Here is a 21,680-nt window from a genome sequence, read left to right on the forward strand (position 1 = left end):
ACTCTTTACCATAAACCATGGTTCCCCCCAAACCACGTTTTATTTTAACCATGGTCGCCCACCCAAAAAGCCCTTTTTAAAAACCATTGTTTTAAACAGCATGGTGGGGGGAAGGGGTGCATTAAACCATAGTCACGAACCATGGTTTTCTTGGTTACCCAAGAAAACACGAAAACCCTGAATAACTATATGTGAGTAGCCGTGGTATAATGGCTAGAGAATTGAACTATAGATCACAGGAATGCAGGTTCGAATCCTGCCCTCACCATTCCGTAGACCTCCATCCATGTCTGAAGAACCGGCAAATGGACCATTTTTCCCGTTTTTGCCTGGAGACGGCCATCCCAAGCAGCCCAGTCTGGCTACACTGCTGACAACCAATGACAACCAACGGCCCTCCACCCCACCTTAACCCCAATCATGAGCATCATCGCCCTCACACCCCCACCCCTGACTGACATCCTCCAGTATGTATATACTGGGACTGGTTGTCCGCAACATCTAATGCACTTCAGGACATTTGTGATGCCCTTCACCTCTCGCAGTTGGTGCACACGCCCACCCGTATCAATGCCAAGGACAATGGGGCACCTAAGTCACGCCCTCTACTTCCTGGTTCATGGGGCAGAGGGAGTCAAAAAATGATTACTGGGCTTGAAAATGAGTGATTTTTGGATTTGTGGTACATAGGTGGAGGTCCAAGGTTTGGATTGGTGTCAAAAAAATCACTCATTTTCAAGCCCAGTAATTATTTTTTGACTCCCCCTGCCCCATGAACCAGGAAGTAGAGGGCGTGACTTAGGTGCCCCATAACAAGTCAACTCTGTTGGATGTAATTCTCCCGAATACACCACACAAATACGCCGCTGTTGGTGTATTTTGCAATGATGTTAGTGACCACTGCACTATCGTGTGTGTCAGAAACTGTGAACTACCCAAACCTAGTCCAAGGTATATCTATAAACGGGATTATGAACATTTTAATGATCAAGCCTTCCTGCACGATGTTTATCACAGTGATTTGCATTATGTATGTAATATGACTGCTGTAGAAGAGGCTAGGGACTTTTTTAAATCAACTTTTCTTTTTTTAATTAATAAACATGCTCCATTGAGATCTTTTAGAATAAGTGGTAAAAACAACCCTTGGTTTAAAGAGGATATTGCTCTGGCTATTAGAGAAAGGGATAGAGCTTGGGCAACTGCTAAGAAACATAATGACCCCAAGCTGTGGGTAAACTACAGGACTCTCAGAAATCGGTGCACAAGATTAGTGAAGAATGCAAAAAGTGGTTATTACCTTGAATAAATGATAATCTAAATGACCCTAGAAAGTTTTGGAAACTGATAAAGTCTGCTGAAGGTGCAATTGCGCCACCCACTCTTCCAAACTCCCTCTCATGTAGCAAGGGGGATATTATAGGGAAGCAAAACATTGTAAATGCTTTTAATGAACATTTCATAAATGCAGGGGTTATGACCCAAACCAAAACTGATGTAACAAATACTGACCACACATGTAGCACTACATCCAACATTAGTAGTTTTCAATTTACTCCTATATCCACCTCGCAGGTGCAGAAGGCACTTACAAACTTGGATTGCAAAAAATCAGCAGGGCCGGATCAAATCGAACCTTTCTTTTATAAAACTGCTGCTTTTTAAATTTCAGACTCTACTATTTTTAACCTTAGTTTAACAAGTGGATGTATCCCACAATCTTGGAAATCAGCTCAAGTACTGCCACTTTTAAAAGGGGGTGACCCGTCTATCTTAGATAACTACCGACCAATTTCTAGGTTGTCAACTCTAGCTAAAGTGTTTGAATCTCTTGTCAGTGAGCAATTAAAACACTACCTAGCTGAAAACAATATTTTGAGTTCAACTCAGTCAGGCTTCAGACAAGGTCATAGCACTGTAACTGCTGTAACATCTGTTTTAAATGATTTTATTTCTGCCCTGGACACAAAAAAATCATGTTGTGCACTCTTTGTTGACCTTTCCAAGGCATTTGATACTGTTGATTTCAAAATACTGTTGCATAGACTTAAGGCAATAGGTTTTAGTAGTCCAGTGTTACAATAGTTTTCAAATTATCTAATTGGCAGGACACAGTGTGTTGCATTAGAGAACCTTCAATCAGCCCTACTTACCATAAAAGCAGGTGTCCCGCAAGGGTCAGTTCTTGGCCCAATCCTGTTTTCTCTGTATATTAATGATATAGATAAGGGCCTAAACCCAGCCAAAGTACATCTGTATGCTGATGATACCATTTTATACACCGTTGGTACCTCAGTGCAAGATGCTTTGGCCTCTTTACAAACTGCCTTAATATCTATTCAAAATGCATTACTGCAATTGAAATTAGCACTAAATAAAAATAAAACGAAGTATATGATTTTCAAACGCTCAAGATCTTGTCCTGATGGTAACTTAGCAACACTTGATGGTACCTTCCTGGAGCGGGTTAGTTCTTATAAATATCTTGGTATTTGGCTACACCAAAAGCTCACATTTGAGGTACACATACATAATCTTTTTTTTAAAAAGCTAAGACCTAAGGTTGGTTTTTATTTTCGTTTGAAAAAATGTTTTTCATTTCTAGCAAGAAAAAGGCTGGTTCAAAGTACTTTTCTCTCAGTGTTGGATTATGGGGATACAATTTATATGCATGCGCCCTTATGTCTCCTCAAGAAGCTGGATGCAGTTTATCATTCAGCATTGCGATTTGTAACAGGTGCCCCCTCAAGAACCCACCATTGTGAGCTGTGCTCTAAAGTCCAATGGCCATCCTTGTATTTAAGGCGTAAATTGCACATGTTACTTTTTATTGCAAAGGCACTGTTGGGCAAACTTCCCTATTATATCTGTAATTTATTGACTTTTTGTACTTTATCTTATGGCACACGCTCCTCACACAAGTTACTACTACAGTCTTGTACTCCTCACACTGAATTAGGGAAAACAGGCTTTTCTTTTTATGCCCCATATCTGCAGAGTTGAAGAAGATATTATGTATGGACTCTCTGCCCTCATTAGAGACTTTTAAGAGGGAAATTAATACAGTATACACAGAGGAGTGACATACTTTCTGACTATGCAGCACATAGGCTACTTTATATCTCAAAATACGTTTTATGTAAACTTATTCTTCTTAATGTGTTTTTGTACATTTATTTTCCTTTTTGTCTATGTGTTTGTCTGTGTCTGTAACTACAGTATATGTACCGGTATGCTGCCATTTTGACCAGGACTCCCTGGCAGAAGAGACTGTAGTCTCAATGGGACAATCCTGGCTAAATAAAGGAAAATGAATGAATATAGTATGCTAAATCCAGCAGTAAATTCTGAAGTGTTCATTTAAGCCTCCACCCTATCCCCCTTGTACGGGTGAGGCATACATGCAATTTCGTTGTGTGCAGTGTGCACTTGTGTGCTGTGGAGTGCTGTGTCACGTTGACAATGGGAGTTGGAGTTTCCCTGTTGGGCTTTCACTTTCACATTACCATCATCACCACACACTCACCATCTCCCTACTTCTGACATGACTGGTAACACACACGCACACACACACACACGCACGCATGCACGCACACATGCACGCATACACACACACACACACACACACACTCCTCTCAGCATCCTCCATCCCTGGCTCCTGTCAACAGAAGCTAAAGCCTCACCTCTCTCTGTACCAGGGGCTTGTTCCTGTCATTATGTGGCAGAGGCAGAGGCTCTCTTGTCATCACACTGTTTAAAACAAACAAACACAGGCCCCCTCTACACACACACACACACACACACACACACACACACACACACACACACACACACACACACACACACACACACACACACACACACACACACACACACACACACACATACAAACACACAAGTGCGCCCGCATGCACTCCCACACAGATGCAGGCACGGACGCATGCACATGCTGCACACACATGAACACACACACACACACACACACACACACACACACACACACACACACACACACACACACACACACACACACACACACACACACACACACACACACTCACACACTCACACACACACACTGCTAACCCCTCCAGAATTACTATCTGACACAGGTTTAGGTACAACCCACATACACACTCCCACTCCCTGCTCCCCAATGTTTGACAGCTTCTGGATTCAGCATGCGTACAGTATGGTTTTGCGGTGGGCGTGTGTGTGGGGGTGAAGGGTGTCCTTGCTACAGATGGAGACTGTGTGTGTGTGTGTGTGTGTGTGTGTGTGTGTGTGTGTGTGTGTGTGTGTGTGTGTGTGTGTGTGTGTGTGTGTGTGTGTGTGTGTGTGTGTGTGTGTGTGTGTGAGTGAGTGTTTGTGTGTGTGTGTGTGTCTTTGACGACATATGTGTCGGTAGTTTTGTTCACAGATGTTCTAAGGCTTCTTTACGGGGTTGTGTGTGTGTGTGAAAGAGAGAGAGAGAGAGAGAGAGAGAGAGAGAGAGAGAGAGAGAGAGAGAGAGAGAGAGAGAGAGAGAGAGAGTATGTGTGTATCTGTGTGTGTGTGTGCATGTGCGCGTGTGTACATGCATCAAGGCTTCAGTGTGGAGGGAAGGAAAGAGACGCTGCTTTGAAATAATGTACTATGGCACACGGAGGAGAACAAAGCAACGTGTAAAAAGCTCCTGTTCCCCTTTTCAACACTGTTTCTAATGTGTGGCCTCCACCTTTGCATAACAAAAGCACACTCTGCCACAGAACAGGTTGAACATTTTGGATGCAGGCAGAAAAATAACATATTTTGTTTTCGTAGTGTGCGTCTTTGTTTTTTTGTTATTTTAAATAATTTCGTAATTTTACGAATCGTCTATCATTTAGAGGACGTGCTCTATGCAGAAACGTTACATAAGACGACGATAGTAAATTCCTCCAGAATTCTCTATGATGATTTTTTTTTTGTTACATCACAGACTGTGCAATTTCTTCATTATAAAATGCATTGGTGTACTTATTATAAGCAAATGTGGGACCATTTATACTTTTGTTTCTCAATGGGGGCGTAACAGCCCCCCAGGGTACGTTGGGGTGCTCCAGGGGGCATTGAGAAGGATACAGCTGAGTGGGGTCAGGGCTTAGTTCCCATTGGGGAGCATTAGTCTATTTTATTTTTCAATTCTAAGGGACCATTGGGAGGCTTAATGAGGCCAAGGGGGCGTTTGTTCAAAAATGGTTGAGAACCGCTCACACAATCCTAGATTAAGTTCTGCTATTTCACAATCTACCTGTGCAGACACAGATACAATATTGTGGGCGCTAATTGTAAACATAAGAATGCTTATACCCATCTCATCATGTGAAGATACATTTAGCTCACTAATTTACTGTAAATGATAAATCCCTCTTTTCACAAGATGCCTCTAGCTGCACAATCACATCTGTTGGTATTTAATTTGTTTAAGATAATATTACAGGCCGACAAAAGTAAACAGAGAAGCTCGCCACAGACCCCCTAAGGCTTTACATAATTTCTATTTATTTATGTATTCATTTACAGCAGGGATGGCCAACTTTCATGAAAAGGAGGTCCACATTTTAACATTTTTCCATCGCCACTATCGGAGGGCCACATGATCTGACAGCAACTCGCAGTGTCGTGTCCAGTTGGATGGTCACTGACTGCCCTTATTGTTCGGAAGGAATAGGAATAATTACAACGTATTGATTCACTAGTGTTTTAAAAAATATCTTATCACTTATTTTAGGATATGTTTTATATACGCGCCGCACTGAGTGAGGCCTTCAGTTGATCATCCCTGATTTACACATTCTCCTTTTGCATTTCTGTATCGACTTTTTCACTTGTTTGTTTAGTTATGTATTCATTCCACGTAGGACTGTGTGTACAGGCACATAGCATGAGATCATTAACAGGCGCATTTGTTTTGTTCAGTCATTAGTTCACCTCTCTCCGTGCCACATTGATGATCACACTCCTGTTGCGGCTGCATATTGGGGTCAATGGCATACATCTCTCTGCAGTGTGGATCGTGTTTCACGGGTGGATGGATTAGTCATGTGTGTGTTCCTGCAGCTGCACACAGGTGCTCTGCGTTATTTGTGGGTGTGTTGTATACAGGTCCACTGGCAGTGTTCACAGGATGAATTGATTTTCAAGCTCCCCCTTTCAATACATATTGCACAAAGTACAGAGGACCCACTTCTGCAACAACACAACCCCCCCCCTCTCTGGGCCCCGGACAACTGACCCATGTGCCCACCTCCATTATAGGGCCCGGATCTACAGGTCCTCTTTGACATGACTCGTGGTGTACCATCGTGACCTTGCCTCACCTGAGAGAGAAGAGGGTTTTTCATCAGCGTGTGTGCAGCCACAGTCAGTCAGTCGGCCAGTCAGTATGCTTATGATGATGATGATGATTATGATTCTCGTCGGTGTGCCAGACTGTCACAACAACCTGACTGACTAAATATCGGGACACGGCATGAATACATACAAGCTGTTTATCCTCCAAAACGGGTTGTTGGTGATAATGATGATGATGATGATGAGTATACGAAATGGGGAAACAAAGACCATTGTTATATGGTACAGTAGGTCTTCGAGTCAGATAGAGAAAAGGTGGTATTAAGGTTTACCCGTGCACATTTTGGACAGAAATTTCACACAATGTGTAGACCATCAATGTATGGATTTCCCTACAGACACAAACAACTGAACTGAAGAATATCTAGACAGAATTATAAGACGAAGCCAGTGGATTGATTTGATCCAAAGTAACACAAAATGTGCTTATTAATCCTCTTCCATTGGCCCCTAATGAATAAAAATATAAAAACTGTGGTTGGTTTTAAGCATCTCAGAAGATTGGGTGCCATGTGTGCCATGTGTGCCATGCGTGCGCGTGTGTGTGTGTGTGTGTGTGTATGTGTGTGTGTGTATGTGCGTGCGTGTGTGTGTGTGTGTGTGCGACCATGGGTGCCACAAGGGGGGTAAAGTGTTACAGATTCTAAGGGCCCAATCACTGACAGCAAGGGCCCAAGCACTGACAGCACTGACAGGGACCCTCAATATTTTGAATCTTTCATTGGGCCCAACATTTCTGGTCGCGCCCATGCGTTTGACTGTATGTGTGTTCGCGCACGTGCGTGTGTGTGTGACTGTGTGTGTGTACGCACGTGCGCGTGTGTGTGACTGACTGTGTTTGCATGTGCATGAGTGCATGTGTGTGTATGATAGTGTGTGCATGTGTGTTTGTGTGTGTGTGTGTCCATCTGTATATGTGTGTGTGCATGTGTGTGTGCGCGCTCGCATGCGTCTGCATGTGTGTGCGTGTGTCTTTTCCTTCTCATCTCGTTATTCGGCTAATCATTACATTTCATTGATTTCCTCAACCAGCTCTGTTTCATTCACCCACCCAGCTCTCTCTTTTGGTCTGCATCACAAACACGCCGCCACGCCGCCACATTTTCTTCACAGCACAAAGACACATGCAAGCACAATGGCATGTACGCACGCACATGCATGCATGCAGAGACACACGCACACACACACACACACACACACACACACACACACACACACACACACACACACACACACACACACACACACACACACACACACACACACACACACACACACACACACACACACACACACACACACACACACAGTGAGGTATGGTGTCAGAGGATGAAATCAATCAGGCTTAATGAGAATGTGATGGTGTGTGTGCATGTGTGTGTTTACGCAAACTAATCAGTGCGCTTGTGTGTGTGTGTGGGTCTGTGTGTGTGTATGTGTGTGCGCGTGTGTCTGTGTGTGCCTTTGTGTCTGTATGTGCACTTGCGTTTGTGTGTGTGTGTGGGTGCCTGTGAGTGTGCCGTTAAGGCATTCCTCTTCTCTTATCTGTCTGTTGGTTGAGGTGCACTCAGCGGGCTAGCTAGCCATAAGCATGCTAATTCACAAGTCTGAAGGAAGCCTCTTGCAGAGCCTAGCCCTGGGCTACATAAATAAACACTCACACTCACACTCACACTCACACACACAAACACACACTCGCACATGCACGCACACACACACGCACACGCACACACACACTCGCGCATACACGCACATGCACACGCACACGCACACACACACACACACGTATGCCTGTGCTTGATAAACAAATCCCTCTTGCTCACTGTCACACATCACACACCATGAGACACATGCACTGTCACCACACACACACACACACACAGACAATCTCTCTCTCTGTTTCTCACTCCACGTGGCACGCTATCACCACACACCAGCATGCCGCCTGCTTCATTTAAACTCATAACACAACACCACTCTCATATGACTCACTCCGTGTATGTGCGTGTGTAATTTTGAGCATATTGTTTTATGGTGAGGCGATGCCGCCAACCCATTTCATGTTTTACATGTTTTAACTATTGTTTACTTTAGTTTTTATTGTTTTCCTTTTATTTATTTAAATTTCACAATTTTATATCTTTGGGTGTGGATGCTATATCCAATGTGTCAGCTTAGTGTTACAGGAGCTAGCGTGTCTATTGTCCACATCAAATCCAATCAACACACACATTTCCATCATGACTACAAACTTGTTTGTATTACTTTTCAACCAGTTTTATTTTTCGATGTGTCAAAGTCAGTTTGTCGTTAGCTGACCTGTGTGTCTTTTTTTGGACCTTGTAAAAGCACACAATCAGCAAGAGCACATTTCTGAGTCCATGCAAAGTGCTATAGCATTAGCCCGGCGGCCGGGGTGGGTGGACTGACTGTGGACAGGTCGGTAATTGCTTTGGTTGGAACAGCGAGGCCCACAGACTAATCTCCACAGACGGTGATAGAGGAGGGAGAGAGGAGAGACCATGCAGGGATTTGGTGGTGCGCTGATGGACGAAGAGCAATGAGGGTTTAAAAAAAATCTGTTCTGCTGTGGTGGTTGTGGTGGTTGTGGTGGTTGTGGTGGTGCTGGCCAGAGATTTCAGAGCTGATCAAATGGTAATGGTGTCAGGAAATGGAGCACAGGCATACAAGAAAAAAGAAGGGAAAGGGGAAAGAGGGGGAGGGATGAGAGAGAGAGAGAGAGAGAGAGAGAGAGAGAGAGAGAGAGAGAGAGAGAGAGATGGAGGGCACATTGTACGTGAGAGAGGGAGAGAGATATATACATATGAGAGAGAGAGAGAGAGAGAGAGAGAGAGAGAGAGAGAGAGAGAGAGAGAGAGAGAGAGAGATGGAGGGTACATGAGCGAGAAAGAGAGAGCGAGAGAGAGATATGGAGGGTACATGAGAGAGTGAGAGTGAAAGAGCTAAAAAAATGAAGAGAAATTAGGAACATATCTGTAGAGACAGACAGGCAGAGAGATAGAGATCAGATGAGAGAGTCAGGGAAGGAGATAGAAAGGCAAATGAGCACTGAGAGAGAGTGAGAGAGAGAGAGAGAGAGAGAGAGAGAGAGAGAGAGAGAGAGAGAAGGAATTGGCGACAGTGAGGAGGAGTGTGGCAAATTGTCAGTCTAAAAGGGGTTGGGCTGGGACAGTGGCATAGGTTAAGAGAAGCGCCTGTCTTCTTGATGAGATTCAAAGTGCCGATGACAAATTACTGCGTATACAGCATGTTAACATGGGAGTCATCAGTGACGAGAAAGCAACTCAGTGTATTTATTACTGTTCAGAGAAATCTACATATAGAGCAAAAGACAGTGCAAACTATTGACGTCAAATAATAATGTGTTTTTCTTGCTGTTCACATTGCACAATCACTCACACGCAGAGACACAGACATACAGTACACACACACACACACACACACACACACACACACACACACACACACACACACACACACACACACACACACACACACACACACACACACACACACGCGCACACACACACACACACTCCGCTCCCAAATGCCACAATGGTAAATGTCAATTTGGCCTTTAAGGTCACTGGGGAGGGAGTTGTGTGACACACGCTGTAAATAAATTTAAATCACAATGGGACTGGGAATGAAAACCGCTCTGTCATCCCCTCTCATCCCTCAGTAGTAATTGTCATTTTTAAAAAACAAACAAACAAAAAAACATGGCAACCGCGGGTATGCCACGCAACGCTAGGCCACTGCATATGATTTGTTTACCAGGTGAAAACAAAGAAAAAGCATCAAGAATGGCATACATCACGCGGTAGTAGGGTTGGATTGGGACAAAAAAATCAAGCCAGGCAATTTCAGCCAATCAGCCGGTTCACAAGGCTTTGAGAGAGAGAATGAAGCCTGTGACAAAATTTGTAGTCATATAAAACGAGCTATTTTGACCACAACAGCCAAAATGAATATTTAAATCTGACTGGGACAGGTCAGCTGTGGTGGCATGAAGACTGACACCGCTACTATGAGGGGAGGAATAGGCCAAAATCATCAACAGTCCACCAAGTAAATGTCCTGTGTGCCTTATGGCCAGTCCAGCCATGCACGGTAGCCTAGCACCAGTTGCTTGTCTCCAGCAGGCTCTGTGTTCCATGGAGGACCACATCACACAGCACCACAACCACACCACATGGCAGCATGGCAGCATGGCAGCATGGCACATTAATGAAATGTCCATGTGATGGACGTGCATGTTGGGAAATGAAATTAGGGGGGGGGGGTGTCAGGAAGTGCCGGTGACAGATTTGACTGGGCCTGGGAAAAAAGTACTCTGAAAGCCCCCCCAACCAAATACATACATGTAATGGGGACACATTTCTCAAATCAAGGGGACTGGGACAACAGATCTCTTTGTCCCTGCTGTCGGCTTCCCTGAGGGGGAGGAAAGGGAGGACGGCAAGGAACGGGAAGAGAACAGGAAAGGGCATCTGTGAGCATAACGGTAAATGCAACGAGAATAACAGGTGTATGAAGATGATTGAAGGCCCTGTGGAGTTCTGGGAAGGTTTCTGAATGAAGGAGCATGCGCTTCATAGGTCCTACACACATACAATGACTGCTGAGCACATGTAAATCATCCTAATCAGTCAAACACAAAGAGACGAGTTTGGGCCCTGTGGGATGCTGGGTATGATCTGCAGGAGTACCCTTCCTGAATGATGGAACGCCATGAATCATATTTACAATTCTAAGGTTGAACGAATGTAAATCATCCAACACAATGAGAAAAAATGCTGAGCCTGTGGGATTCCGGGAAATTCTACAGTGCCCCTCCCTTCTGAAAGATGAAACATATATACATAGCAAAGGTTGAGCGAATGTAAATCACCCAAATCACTCGAGCACAAACAGACAAGCTCCCTTCTTGAATGAAGGACTTTCACTCATCATAATACAATACTAAGATTGAGTGCATGTAAATCATCAAATCAGGGAAGCCGACAGGGGGGAGGGACAAAGGGGTCAGTTGTCCCTGGCCCAAGGAGAGAGAGGGCCCCGGAATCGGGATCTCATTACATTGTATAAATTGGGTGGGGGGCCTTCCAGATGACTGACCGAGGCTCGGCCAAAGTTGTCAGTGGCCCTGCATAGTGGCCTTCAGGTTGAGCACACGTACTGTAACTCATCCAATCATTGAAGTGCAGACCCTATGGGATTCTGACAAGCTCTATAGTACTGTTCTTTCCTGACATGATGGAATGTCGTATTACACATAACAAAGTTTGAGCGTATTTAAATCAGATAAATCACTGAAACATAAAAGAGACAAATGCAGTATCTACAGTTCTTTTCCTGAATGATTGAATGTGGTAAGTCAAATATACATATATGGTATAGCAACGGTGGAGCGAATGGAAATCACTTCAGGTAGAGTGTTATACAGGTTGGGGGCAGCTGTAGTCTCATGCTAAGGAAGTTAATCTTAAGACTTGAGGGTTGCGGGTTTGATTCCCACCCTTTCTTCTCAACTCACCTTTACCCATAACTGTTGGACCTTTAAAGCAAGACATCCAACCCTTCATTGCTCAAGGGATTGTACGCAAGCACTATCCACATACCTAAATAAATGACAGTAAATTACGTTAGATAAAAGCGTTGGCTAAGTGTAATTTAATGTAAATTGTGTGGGCCAATCGATCTAATGGCCGGTCTGTTTGCATTATGAGACACAGGCTACTCTTCTAACGACCGACATCATTGCACTGGGTCATATCGATCACACCGCCAAATGAGCTTCTGTGATGAGCCTGCCTTCCTTGCAGGGCCAGATTAATGCAGAGGCTACATGGCTGCAGCCTAGGGGGGGCCCACCTGCCAGGGGGTCCCCTTATTGGCCAAAATTTAAAAAATGCAGAATTCTAGCAAGATGCTATATTGAAAATTCATATTCTAATTCATCTGTTGTGTTTGGTACAGTTTTAAATCCTGTCTATACTCCTCTCCGTGGTTGACGGACATGTTATCCTTAATTCCAAGATCGAAAATTATGACACTGTAATTTTGTAGCGAAATTTGTCTTCCTGGGGGTCCCCACAGCAACCTGTAGCCTAAGGGCCCCGGGCCATCTTAATCCGGCCCTGCTGATGAGCATGCCTTGCCTGGACAACAGCATCATCAGGCTTCCTGATTTTATTGGCCATTGGGACTAGAAGGCCACCACCAGCATGACACAGCATGGACGGTTCCATTCACTAAGCTGTTGATCTTCATTTACTTGCCATGGTGTCTTCAGCAGACATTTCACTATAACACAAAATGAATTCAAAATGAATTAACAGCAGATGGTAAAATATTTAAAATATCTGATGTAAACAGTCAATCACCAATTATGGTCAGTTAGTGTCAAAGATATGAAATACTGTACCTTTACTTCTCAGGAATAGCATACATAACGGGAGGTTAAAATTCTGATACATTCAGATATGGCCAAAAGCCAAAGAAACCATCAAAGTAATGTCCAAAATCAACCAGTCTCTTTCTGAATGAATGTTTGATCAATGGGGAAGCATTTTTGGACATTTTCCAGATCATTTAAAACTCTAATGCCAAGGGGACAGGTGGCATGTGGAACCTCCGGCTGCCTTACTAGGCTATGGAGGCTATAGCCTATAATGTGTCGGGGCAATATTGTCACACGCTTTTGATTGTTAAGCATTTGTGAACACAGAAAGACATTCTGTTTCCCACTTAGTGCTGTTTATGTAGAGTATTACACTTCTTGCACACACTGTTGTTCTTGGCCAATAACTGGACTCTGCTTCTGATTCATTTTGCCACATCACCCAACAGCATGCTTTGACATTTTAATCCTGACACGGCTCATGTGACCCCTCCTTGCACCCTTATCCATGTTTGAATTGGCATGGACAACCCTAAGCAGCTAAGCGTGTGCATGCACACACTCTGGCGTGTAGATTCCGGTTGACAGAAAAGCTCTTGTTGTCAAAGTGTGACTATGGGATTAGTTGAGTTGTCCTCCTGAAACAGAGCAAGGGACAGTGGAGATTTCAAGTCAGTCCCGCCCGTGCTCTGCCGTGGTTCAGACCAATGACCGCATATTAGAATCTGCAGTCTTTGGTTCATAGGTCAGTGATGTTTCAGCAGTAGTACATGTCAGGACAGCACAACAACAGCCAGTGCCACAGTTGTATGGATTTTTTGCCTGTTGTTAGTGGACTATATAAGTAGCATATTCATTTCAGCATATCAACCACTAATTACTAATAATGAAGTAATTTATTGGCATTAAATGCCGTTACCCCACCTGACGTCTGAGCCCAAAAAACATCTTTCTCCCTCATACAACCAGGGCCACTGACACAGGGGACGAACAGGTCAGTTGTCTTGGCCCCATTGCATATACACATTGAGATAGGAGTCTTTTCAAATGATTTGGTCCCAGGCTTTTCAAATGATTTGGTCCCAGGCTTGGTCAAAGTTTTCAGCCGGCCGGACCTGCATACAGCCTGCAACTACAAATAGAGACCTGTTGGCACAAAGAGACTGAGACTGCAGGTCTAGTCTTTTTTGTGTCTAAATATTTGCAGTGTAAATCCAACACTGCTCTGGGCTGTGTTTCCCATATGAGGGCCCCCCTAGACAATATACCACATCACTAAAAGTTTATGCATACAATCATTTTATAGGCCTACATTTTTTCTCACACATGCAAATAACGGCAAGTCTGTAAAATATTCCTCCATAGCCCGGCTCACTCTCTCTTCACAAATAAACACATATAGAGGCTGCGTACTGAGTAGGTGCCAGTCTGCCACAGAGAGCAGGGGTGGAGAATTACAGGATTAAGTCTGCGTGAAAGTCACACTGAGCAGAAGACTGATGTGAGTTGTGCCATTTATTTATTTATTTTCATTTTCTTTTCATTTGAAGTCATCAGGGATCAACCAGGAAAGGTCAGATGGATTGGACTACATTGTGCAAATTAAATCCTGGTCTATACTAGTCCTGGCCGTCTATTCAGTCATATGTGCTGAGCTTATGCGGCATCAAGTGTCCCTCACTGTTGAGTCAAAGAGTGCATTCCAATATGCAGACTCATGTCCTCCACTTGTGCTTGTGGGCTCGCATTTTACTGACACCCCGCCTCCGTGGAGAAAACAATAAACTATTTGGGTTTCCCCCGATGTGAGCCCTAGCCACAACAACTTTTGGAGTACTGTTCTTCCTTCACCATCCTGATTGCAAGTAAGAAAATAACATTAGAATTGTGCTTTTGTACTGAATTGTATTTTCTGTTGTCAGTGACATCATCACAAGGTCACAAGCAGGCAAGTGAGCATGGGAGGACGGGAGTACACGTATTGGAATCCACCCAAATAACTGTCAAATAAGAGAGTGGTCAGAGGTAGAAAAAACAGATTAGAGGTGGCACCACCCCCGTAGTCATGGCGATCCTGGCAGCCATTATTTGTAGGTAGACTGTGAGCAATACTGTACGCTATACTGTAGAAAGCCAGTTGAAATGTGCTATCTATCTACCTAACTTAATGATGGCACGCAGATGGTGTTGTGTTGTTTACATGAATCTCTGTAAGGTCTGGATTGATGTCTACCTCTGTAAGGTCTGGGTTTATTCCTATCTAGTGATGCATGATCTATTGATATCTACTGATGTTTTCTAGGTTTCCCGTCGATGATGGTAGTTTTTCTTTCCTGATGGCATGTGCATACTGTATTCGGACTGTACTGTATAGTCATCGGACCCACATTTTAAAAGCTTAGTTTAGAGAGCATGAGACATACTTCATACACTTGGATTGGTCACCACAGAGTGCAGACCACAACCTCAGAGAGAATATTTGGGATGCGTTCAGTCCAGGCCTGGAATTTCGGGCAAGGCCACTTGAGAGGGCATCAGAGAGGGCATCAGGGCCACTGTAGCCTTGTGGCAGATATTTTTTCAAGGGCACATGGTCAAAGAGGGAGGGCCCTCATGGCCCTCGCGGAATTCCTGCCCTGGTTCAGACACAGTGTTCAGACGTAGTCATCAATACAAGATGAAAACCTAATCAATGCAACAATGGAAGGAAATAAATCCAGACATTGTAGAAATGTATTGAAACTATGTAATGCCACATATACGCCATAATCAAAGGTAAAGGTATGTGATATTAGTGTGTGAGAACAAGAATGAATGAGAATCCAATTCTGGTCCCCCTCTGTCCCTGGGCCAGGGACAAGGAAATATAACATCCATTGCAGGCATAATGAGCTAGATGTCAGGAGTAATGCCATCACTGATATTTGAAGTTTATTTATTTAAGGGACAGCATATATTAGTAATATTTTAAACAAATGCAGATGCAGATGCACCACTGAAGGGAAGTGATGCACACAAAAAAAAACATCAACTAAAACCATCAGCCCACGGGAGAGAGTACAGAGAGGTCCTACTCTGCCATCTAGTGGTTTACATTAGTAGTTGCGAACATGACTTTAATTCCACATGTTGTAAGAAAACTGACATTGTTTCAGCGGGGTAACCCACAAAAAAATTGAATGAATAACAACCTGTGAGCAACTGTGATGTAATGGTTAAGAAGTTGGACTGAATATCACAGAGTTGAAGGTTCGAGTCCCACCCTTAGCTCTCCCTAAACCTCCATCCATGGCTAAAGTGCCCTTGAGCAAGGCACCTAACCCTACATTGCTTCAAGGAGTGCCACCAATGTGTGCTTTGGATAAAAAAAGCGTTAGCCAAATAAATTAATAAATAACTATAAATCATGCTAAAAAGAACATGAAAGCCATGATTTGCCATGGTTGACTATGTGTGTGTGTGTGTGTGTGTGTGTGTGTGTGTGTGTGTGTGTGTGTGTGTGTGTGTGTGTGTGTGTGTGTGTGTGTGTGTGTGTGTGTCCACAGTGAGGTCAGAGTGGAGTGCACACATCAAGACACTGGTGCTCTGGTATCCATAGCAACAAGCGGTTGGCCCTCCACCCTGGCTTAAGCTTTAATGTTTATGTTTAGTTTTTAAATTTTTTTTGGTTTCTCATTCTCCACATGACCTCCATTAAATGATTGATTTCTCTTTATTGTTTTTTTTTTTTGCCTTAACTTGTATAATCATCATTCCCGTCAAGATGACCCTACATTTTATGGTTGTGGTGACTTTTTCCTAGCCTCGCGAGCCATCCTCGTACTTCCGCCAAAGGATTGGCTCCACTATGAAATGAAATGGTAGTATTATGGGATGGTCAGGACCAGGCTAACTTTTTGCTACTATATCATCCTAAACTAAGCTTTTTTGGTGATCATTTTTTTCTTTTATTAAACAACAACAAAGTAGATGGGAGTAACACATGAACAGCAACGCAATGAACACGGGCCCACACAACATACAACATGCAACACACACACCAATACATGGGTTCTAAAATTTGTTTATAACCTGCCTGCGCGAAACGAACTGCGCACAACTCAACCTCTGATTGTTGGAAACCGCTGTCGGTCAAAAAATTTGCTCACATGGTTGGCTGCCAGTGTCTTGCCCCTCCTCATAACATTGTGTTGGTAAACACTCAGAACCCACGTATACAAGAATGATAACAAAGGCAAAAACAAAAACAGTATGGCAAAGAAACAACATGTTAACACCAAGACAAGGGCAAAGACAATCACAAAGACGCATACACACACCTACACACCAAGGGGGAAAACACAAACTGGGCTACCCCAATAGCTCTCTCCTTACAGTCTAGTCGCATTGTCCCATCACTAAACGCTTTTATTGCCCCAAACCCCCTTGTGTCTTTTGCACTCAGGCATGAGGATGTCAATGGTCTATGTTGTGTTATTTAGCCTATATCATTGGAGTTATTTGGGAGCTTATTCACTTTAACGGTTATGCCACTAATAGCTTGACACTTTAAAACTTTACAGCGATTGCCGAATTTAAATAATGCAATGCTTCCGAGGCATACAAGGTTTGGACACTTGGTTTTGGACTGCTAGTAGACAGAGTGAATGTCTCTGCATATCCAACATGGTGAGTTGTTGGATGTTTTTCTTTCCTGATGCTTGCAAAATGTTTATCAGAAGCCCTACACATAACGAGGCATTTCACACAGAGAGCTTACTTGAATCTGCGAGTGATCATTCATCACTCAGTGATTACACAAGCAGTCACGTCAACATTGTCGGAACTCTTTTTCCCCACCTACCTCTCCCTTCCATCTCACTTGTTCAGGGCTTTACCACTGAATAGCCAAAGCAGAGCCGCTCCCAGGCATAGGAGTCCTAATTGTTTGCTAATAGTGCTGGCCATCCGCATGAACGGCGTGACATGTGCCATGTGTGTTACGCCCCTTTTTGGGGGGAAAGGTTGGGAGAAAGGCCAGTGCAAGTTAATTGCTGGTGTTGGGAAACAATAAACGAAAGACAAGGACCTGTGGACTAGCATTGTTCACGGTCTACATGCCAAAGAGATGTTGTGTTGTCGGCTGTTTAATTAATATAGCCGTGGCTGAAGCATGGACTGATTAGGCTAGCCAATGTAGCATAATTAGCACTTTTTTCATAGAAGCTCTTAGAATGCATTGGTTTTCAAAACTCTTAAAAAATATCCCATTTAGGCTTGTCACAGTAGAGTTTTTATTTTTTATCTATGTCACACTTACACGTTTACATAGAAAAATATCCACATTAAAAAAAATCCATATTTGTGTAACAACCAGTTTCTGAAATGTGCACAGTATGCCAAAAGAAGATAATTATGATGAGTGTACTCCCCATTTTGTAACATTTGCAAATTGGCTGACTTTCCCCACACAGAGTTCACATAATGCCACAGCAAACACCACAGTGGCACCATCAAAACTAATGCAATTAAAAACTCTGCAAACAAAAGAATCACAAAAGACTCCCATAGTCGCTCATCCTGTCAACATCCTGTTGTGTGGAATTGAACCGACAGACCATAAAGGCAATGAGAGATGTGACACAAATGTATGTTTTTGAAAGACTGGAATAAAATAAGATTCTGTCTTTTATGTGCACAACAAGCAATGGATGGATAATTATTCTAGCATGACTAGTTTTCCAAATAGTACATTGAATGCTATTAAAATACAATTTACGATTTTTAAGAATAAAAATGCATACACATTTAAGTGTATAATGCAGGGCTACTTACGGAACTCCATGTTTGTGTCTTCAGGTAGCCTTGGTTACAGGTGTTCAGATCCAACAGGTTATTACAGATTTCAGGTTATGTGCAGTGTCACTGTGCTGATGTTTGGCTGTTGTATAATAGCTTCAGTTTCGTCCTCGCTGTTTTATTGTGTGGTTAGTCTCCCTTTAGTGGAAGGAGAGGATTGTGCACAGGAACCTGCGGACCTCAACCCACCAGAACACGCTCAGCAAATCTGCCCACAGCTCCAGTCCCAGCCAACCTTTCAGCAGCCCCCGAGCCGGACGTCGTTGCTGGGCCAACCCCCTAGCCGGACGCCGCAAGGCCAGTTGGTCAATCAGCATTCGAGGAACCGCCTGTTCCTGACGACAACCGCCTGCTTCGAGTTCTGCCCGGCCTGTTGCTTATAGGCATGAACGGCCATCCGAGTGCTTGGCTGTAAATGTGCCCCTTAATGGTTGAAAACAAACCGAATGTCTCATCAACTTACATGCTGGAGGGAATTCGTTAATTGTCATAACAATCGAGCACTTTGTGACAAGTTTCTGATTTTTGGCAGGGTGTCAGGTATGGGCCTTAATTTTCCAAAATTCATCGGCTACAAATTGGCGGCGTCCCCTAATGGCCACTGTCCATAAAATAATAAATGGCCCTATTTTGCCTTATTTTTTATTTGAAATTGTTCTATAGTCCAATGTTTCCTATTTCATTTAATGAAATAATTTATGCCAATACAATATTACTATTTGAAGTTCTTTTTCATGTCAATTGTGTGGTCATGGTCACTTTTTTCTTGAAAAACAGTAAATATTACACTGCTCACAGTAATTAACTGTAAAATCCCATCCCAAATTTCTGACTCAATGATTTACAATATTTTACTGTAATGTACACAGTACATAACCAGACTGTACATGTTTAAAGTAAAAAATAAAATGCTTGCCTCATCTAATGTGTTTTAATTTTATCTTTCAGAAGAATTTGTTTTAGGATAAAATAAAGCATAGGTAAAATGTTAGGAAGAGCTTGTTGAATCATTGCAATGCAAACTCCAGGCGTCGGCGTCTGCAAGGTGGTTGTGAAGACACTTTTTTATTACCTATGTAAAGGTCTATATTTAACTGTAGGCCTATTGCTTGATGGCAAATGAAGGCAGCCACAAAGTCACATCAGAGAAGAGAATAGACAAAAGTATGTTATGATGTTTTCATTTCTACAACATGTCGCCATGCAAGACTTGAACCCGGCGCGACCACATATTATGCAGCGCACCTGTCCACTGCCATTCACGTCTTCGTCTCCGTGAAAGGAATTGTTTAATATCATGTTAGTATTATCAACACTATAACAGTTTTATAATAAAATGTGCTGATTATCAGAAAGGCCCCGAAATAAAAGACAATGGTAATAATTGTACTTTTTACAGCAGGGGTGTCAAACATACGGCCCGCGTTTTTACTTTTTTTCTTTTTTTTTAATGAAATAACTGAAATGCGCAATTACGGCCCTCAGGGCAAAATCGAGACCTGCATGACATTAACCCAATGGTCCCTCTGTTACACTGTATATATGTAGTAAAGTGCACATCACACTTCTATTATAAATAGTGAATTTGTACTGTAACAGGCATTTGATAAAGCTCATATATTATAGACCTCATATATAGAGATAAAATGTTAATACTTCTTATTCTTATTGTATTGGTATTGGTTGTAATTAAATAATAAATATAATTGGATTTGTATTGGTTCCTATTAAGCACAAACTGGAAACGGGATGTTAGAATGCGTGAAAATGCAGGAAATTACATATAAGAAATACAAAATTTTGTCCCATACTTAATTAGTTGACGGTTGGCAATGAATGAATGAAGTCAAGAAAATATTGCATAGGATTATCAGTATTGCATTGCTTTCTACATATTCAACACACTTAAAACGTGATAGTACTGAACACTAATCCTCTGCTTTACCTTTTTTTTTTGCGATGATGTTACTAATGCGGCCCGCTTGACAGGGACGTGCACAGGAATCTCAAAGGGCAGTTGCTCTAACCTGAAGAAAGGGCAACCCCCCCCCCCCTAAAAAAAAAAAAAACATCAACAATGAGCGGCCTTCAGAATTTTTAGGAAACTGCACCATGGGTATAATTATTTTTAGTAGTAGTAGTAGTAGAAGTAGTATATTGTTGTCATAATTATTAATATTATTTTATTGTATAGTATCCTGAATATGCGTACCATATGATATAACATGCTAGTTTTTAAACATGTAGGCCTACCTATTAATCATATCAGAGATGATCAGCCTTATGCCCACCTGCCCTAAATGTCTCCTGATCCACATTTCCTCATGTGTGGTATGTGGCGGCCCCTAAATTAAATGAAATTATGAGAAAAAGCCTTGATAGTTTTTAAACCTGTATCAGTCACAGAGATGATCAGTCTTATGCCTACCTGCCCTATGTGCAGAGGTCTGTGGCTCTGAGTCATCCTCATCATAAATGACATGAAATGATGAGTAAATTAATAGGCTAAATATGAGGATGCTTAATCAATTAACCCACTGTCATCTTTATAATCCTTGTAGCAGCCAAAGTAGACTTTAAGTTATAATAAATAGAAATAGTTTAAAAATGGTTAAAAAGATCATTTAATTTGAATTTGAAATTTAATTAATAGGCATATTCCATGATTAAAATGATGAATATTATATAGGACAGCTAAAACAATAAGAATTCACAGGTTTAGGTCATTTGTTGGGTCTTTTGTAGCCTATATTAAAAATGTGTACTGTCGCTTTAAGAATGGACGAGCCGGCTTTCATTTCAGATCGCAAAGAACCGTGGCGTGGGAGCACCAGTTCTTATATGTTGCTCTGAAGCTCCGAGCTTCTCGCAGACTTTATAACCTTTTATTTTCATTACAGACATTTTAGTTAGTTCATGCACATTTTGTAGGCCTATGTCTTGAGAAGAACAGTAAACGTCAGTTATCACGTGGAGTGGATTTATTTCAATTACATGGACATTGACAGTGGAAACAGTATCTTTGGGTCGGAGTATATAT

General features: G+C 42.6%; 1 pseudogene; it reads left to right on the forward strand.

Annotated features, from left to right (window-relative positions):
• Window positions 1-21,680, forward strand: part of LOC134457435 (guanylate-binding protein 1-like) — a 74,905-nt pseudogene that overhangs the window by 38,932 nt on the left and 14,293 nt on the right.

This window comes from Engraulis encrasicolus, chromosome 10 (genome assembly GCF_034702125.1).
Source record: "Engraulis encrasicolus isolate BLACKSEA-1 chromosome 10, IST_EnEncr_1.0, whole genome shotgun sequence".
Taxonomy (NCBI): Eukaryota; Metazoa; Chordata; class Actinopteri; order Clupeiformes; family Engraulidae; genus Engraulis; species Engraulis encrasicolus.